Genomic DNA, 6,000 nt, shown 5'->3' with positions numbered 1-6,000 from the left:
ATATGGGCAGGGGCGGATTGGGATGGAAAACCAGCCCGGGAAGTTTTTGGAAGCAGCCCTAATTGGGGCATGGTCTGATGAGGGGGCAGGATCCCTCCTCATAGGGCCTGATTCTGAGTTGGACACAGTTGCGGCCTTCCTTCTGTCTTTTGCTGCAGTTTCGTCTGAGACTTTATGCTAACACCACTACGGACGCTCTGAAAGAGCGCTCGCTCTGAATCAGGGCGTTTTTTTTTTGTGCGGCCCCCTGGCCGCTCGTATAGCAACTATTGCGAGCGGCCAGGATGATGGTCGCGATGGTCAAGACCATCGCAACCATCGGGGCTTGCGAGGAGACCCTTGTGGTAGGGTCTCGTGGCCGCAAGCCCCAGAGAGCTTCTGGCTCTAATAGAGCAGGAAGCTCTCCCACTGACATTACTGGTGATGTCAGTGGGGCTGGCCACAAACAGCAGGCTTTTGCATGGGAACGCCTTCATTTGTGAAGCCACCCCCCTAGCCATGCCTACAAAACGGGGCGAGCTGTCGATCAACATCGACAGCTGCCCCTTTTGTAGTGAGCCACGGAGCGAGAGCACACCATCGACCCGCTCACGAGCGCTCAAGTGCTTGCGAGCGGGTCTGAATCAGGCACTCTGTACGCAGCCACTTTCAGCGACACACCCACGACTCTAGAGTAACATGGCCATGCTGCGCTACATCTGCATCTAATAAGCTCAAAACCTGTAACTGCCCAGGAATGCTCATCACATTTCTAATTAACTTCTGGGTGTGGTGGCTGCTGGACCCGGAGGCGGGGGCCGTGAGGTGTCACTCACGTGCTCCTCAATTGCCCATGGGAGGAGCTGCTGCATTTCACATTTTACATGTGCAGAAGCTCATATATGACTGCTGCCCAGCGGCCATCAGAGCTGATGGCCGACGCCGTGGTAGGTGGAAAGCGGCTCAGCAGAGGGGAGAGGCTCTGGCACATAAATGATAAATCTAGACAGTAGGCCCAGTCAACTGAATCGCGCTACCAGGTGTATCTGGGCACTTGGCCTAGCTTATTAGGTGCTCCAAAGTGATTGTGCTCCCCGTGGCCACTGACCCTAATAGTAAGTGGAGGGCTGGCTGGCCTCTACTGAACAGCATGACCCCTGCCGAAATGAACTACTGTTTTCCAGCCAAGATTGTCATAAACCTCAGTAGTAAAAAGGTCAGGCCAGTTCTATACAGACAGGAAGGGATTAAAGAGACAGTACCTAGGTTTGTTATCTGTGGTTACTCTTATATTATGTAATTATCTTTTCAGCTGTTGCTGTATCCTTTCAGGGCAATTTGTAAGAATTGATTATATACCGTAGGTTGTGCTGCACTACACACATAGTTATAGGTTGTTAGGCCAATGAGTTGAGTGCCATTGTTTGTGTAGTAAATGAGTGTAGTAGTGTTGCACACAATAGATTAGGATAGGGCCCTGCACTGTGGTATTACTGTCTCCTTACAGGGACCTGTGAGGAAGCGAGCTGGACGAAGTTTTAGAGTGCCACCAGAGAGAACCTCTGTGTTTGTCTGTCTCTGGGCAGAAAGCGAGCCTTGCATTCCGATGCAAGGTCTGGTGCATGAGTACCTACAGGTGATGAGTGTTGATGGTGATGAGTGCCTATGATGATTTCCACCAGAAACCGAAATCCCTATTTTTTGTGGTCCTGGATCAGTAGGGCTTAGGCTTGCACCACACACCTCCCCTCTTACACTGCAACAGTTGTTGTAGTTAATGTGTGAGACACCACTTACAATAGATGCAGTAACACTAAGGTTCTTCCAGTAGCTTGAAATCAAAGTGCATTTATAAACAAAATAAAAATAAAAAATAAGCAGTTACAATGTTACTGCTGCAATCACAAGGCTTGTGTAGGTGTGTACTCTGGATACAAGTGCCAAGCAGAAAGTTTCCAAGTGCTGCGATGCTAGAATCCTGAAAATGAGTGCTGTAATGCTGGAGAACAACTGATTCTTGGGGATAAATTTACTAAAAGTCATTTTTGGCGCCCTTTAAAATCGACCAAAATAGAACCAACATCCCCACAAAATGACCACAGTGTTTCTATTCAAAATAGACCATTTACTAACAGTCGATTTTGGGTTCTATGCTAATTTCGATGGTGCATTGGTTTTTATTTGAAGTTCTAAATGTGTTCTATTCACCCTCAATAGAACCAAAAATCGACCCAAAATAGACACAAAATTGTACAAAAGCATTCCTATTGGCCAAAACATATCACATGCACTGTATTACCCACAAACACCTTCATCCCAGTGCTAATTTGCATATTCAAGTTTTTAAAAAGTAATTGCTATGCCTTTAAATGCCTGATTTATACAGCCAGAGTGCCCCACATGCTTCACTGTCGGCTCCCTACAAACACTCAAGAGACAGCAATCAAGTGACACTGACTTCAGCAGCCAGCTCCAGAGTCTGGTAAGTGACAGCGTTTTTTATTTTTACTTTAAGTTTTATTTTCATTGTAATCTCTCTCTCTGTCTCATTATATTATGGGAGGGGGCCCCAGAGGTATCAGTGTACCAGGCCCCCAGATTTTTGTTGCCGGCCCATTTGAAGTTCTATTCGGGCGAGAAGTCGAATTTCTGGGGATTTTGAGGGGATTTTGAGTCGGTTTTGCCTTTAGTAAATCCTTGATCATCAAAATCACCACTAATTCAAGTTAAAATCACCACAAAATAGAATGGAACTGAAAATCGACCCTTAGTAAATTTACCCCTTAGTGTGAGGTTTCCTTCTGAACCCCTGAGCAGTGTACACACGCACGGAATCGGTATGCAATAGTGCCGGACCTAAACCTGGCGGATGAAATATCGATGCCAGAAGGCTGGCAGATGGAGATCCCGACTATGGTGAGTATGAACCCTAACCCTCTCCTCTCACCCCCTAACCCTAACCCTCCCTTAGGGGTGCCTATCTCTAACCTCCCCCCAGGGGTGCCTAAACTTAACCCCCCCTCCCAGCAACCTAAACCTAACCCTCCCGGGGAGGTGCCTAACCCTAACCTCCCCCGGTGGTGACTGACCCTAACTCTCCTTCCCCTAGCCTAACCCTAAGTCCCCCCAGGAGTCCCTAAACCTAACCTTCCCCCACACGTGGCTAACAGCTCCCGACACCCGGCTTACCTACGTTCGGTATGCCGTGCGTCAGGATTTCGGTGTGGGGCTAATGATAGGCGTCGGTATTTAGACGCCTATCATTAGTCCCATGCCGGGCTTTCAGTGTCGTGAAGCCGGCGGTCAGCATTTCAAACGATGGCTTCCTGACTACATCCCCACATCCACATGAAGGGCGATTAGAATAGCAGCTGTAGCATTAAGAATTCCATTAAGATTTCAGCATTGAAAAAAACTGACATTGGACACCAGGCTCACAGAAATTAAGACAAAAGACCAAAATAAATACCACCAATATTGCAAAGATATCGCCAATTTTTGGCGGAGTTGCTAACTACAGTATTTTAGTCCATTCTGCCTGTTATAAGACTCTTACTGTGATGCATGGAGTAGCTATCTCCAGGACATTGCTTTCCTTATCTGTCTAATTATCAGCAGGTTGCCCAGTAAAACACCTCAGGGCCGTTACTAGCTATGGGCAACCAATGCCGCCAAACAGAACACAATGGCTTTGTGGACGGCACTGTTGCCGTTCCACGGCCCTTGTTCCTGGCTAGCAGGGTGCCTGCAGTGGCACCCTGCAGCCAGGATTACTGCCGCAGCACCACACAGGCACCTTGCACAGTATATGCAGCTGATCGGATGTCCAGAGGGCACCCGGTCAGCACTGCACTTACCGAAGCAGCCGATCATGCCCCCCTGCACAACGTAATGATGTCTTGCATGCAATGGTGCTAAGGGGGCGGGGCAGACACAGGGAGCAATTGTGCCCAATTAGTGCTTTGGGACACCAGATCAATATATAAACATACGTTCGGTGCTGTTGGCCTTCTAAGTGTGGGACAAGTCCTGACGTAATTGATGGCAAGTAAATGATTAAGGTTTTCAACAAATTATAAGAGAAGAGGTAATGGCCATAGGCTGAGCCTCCGAAACGGGAAGGAAGAGGTGGGGACTGTCTCGGCTACAATACTAGATAGGCTGGTGAGGTAACTGAGCTTCTGCCACGGGAGCATACATATGAATGCTCTATGTAATATATGTAATATGTAAATGTAATTTGGGTGCTGTGGACCTTCTAAGTGTGGGACAGGTCCAGATAATTGATAAATATGCTCCTAAATAAGAGAGATGAAACAGCAGATATTAAAACACTATTGAATAGCTATATTTTTGCCTCCAAAAAAATTTTTTTTTTATGCCACATATTGAGACAATATGACATATTTTATTAGAGGTCTCATTATAGCCCATCACATTTCTGTCTAATGTACATGCACGAACAACGGCTGATGCGGCTGTATAATTAAGGTAATTGAAACAGGATGTTAGCTAACGGGGGCATTGCAGTTCCCTTAGAAAGCTATGGAGACTGGTGCTCCTATCAGTGGAAGCTCCAGAGGTGGGGCTGCAGCACAGTCCACAATTCAAATAGGGGAGCCCACCAACTGCCCTTAGAAACACTGCCAAATAGGACTCACTGGCAGTTAGTGTGGTTCCCCTGTCAGTATGCGGCCTGCGATTGGCCTCAACTCACCATAATGCCGGCTTCCCCTGATCTTCCTGACGGTCAGACGCCAGGTTCAGTGGCAGGTGGCATGCTGAGTATTCTCTTCGGGGTCTGCTAGGACTTCTATGTGTGCATCCTGGCTCCGTGGTCCAGCCATGGGCGCAGTCATGTTACTCCCTATCACCTGACTAATCCCTCATCCAGTGGTAGCCTTGCCAGCTCTCAGATGACTCTCTCCTCCAATGGATGGCTACCTAGGGGTATAAAGATGGACTCCATGTAACAGGAAGGGGCCTGTTCAACTTTGTTCACTCTCCAGTGTTTGTGGCTATTACATCGCTCCAGGCTCCATGATGAGATATTCTCTGGTGCTTCTCCCCCTTAGGATCTCCAGTGTGCTCATTCAGCGCTCACACTGATTTCTAGTGTCGTGTTTTCCAGCTCTCATGCTGGTTCCTAGTGTTCAGTTCTCATGCTGATTTCTGGTGTTCAGCTGTCACACAGATTTCTAGTATCTTATATTTCAGCTCTCACGCTGATCCCTAGTGCTATATTGTTCCGCTCACACGCTGACCCTTAGCGGTAAATTTACTAAAGTGAGAGTTTTTAAAAGTGAGTTTTAAAAGTGATGTTGCCCGTAGCAACCAATCAGATTCTACTTAACATTTAAATAGCACTGACTAGAAGATAATAGCTAGAATCTGATTGGTTGCTATGGGCAACATCTTTTCTAAAACTCACTTCTAAAAACTCTCAGTTTAGTAAATTTACCCCTTAGTGTTATATTATTTCAGCTCTCACGCTGATCCCTTGTGTTATATATTATTCGGCTGTCACGTTGATCCCTACTGCTATAGTATTTCAGCTCTTACGTTGATCCCTAGTGCTATATTAATCAGCTCACATGCTGATCCCTTGTGTTATATTATATCAGCTCTCACGCTGATCCCTTGTGTTAATTATTTCAGCTCTCACGCTGATCCCTTGTGTTATGTATTTCAGCTCTCACGCTGATCTCCTGTGTTATATTATTCAGCACACATGCTGATCCCTTGTGCTATATATTATTCAGCTCACATGCTGATCCTTAGTTATTCAGCTCACATGCTGACCTCTAGTGTTATATCTTTACTATCTCCGTGCTGGTCTCCTGTGAATTAACTCTGTACCCAATCCTGCGTCTTGATAAAAGTGCACGCAGTACCCTATTCTACGTTTGGATACCAAGTGCTCTCAGTACCCTATCCTGCATCTGGATACTAGTGCCCTCAGTACCCTATCCTGCATCTGGATCACAAGTGCACTCAATACACTTTCTCTAGTCTCAAGTG

Source organism: Taudactylus pleione, unplaced genomic scaffold (genome assembly GCF_031769625.1).
Source record: "Taudactylus pleione unplaced genomic scaffold, aTauple2 ptg000032l, whole genome shotgun sequence".
Lineage (NCBI taxonomy): Eukaryota > Metazoa > Chordata > Amphibia > Anura > Myobatrachidae > Taudactylus > Taudactylus pleione.
This window is presented reverse-complemented; position numbering follows the sequence as displayed.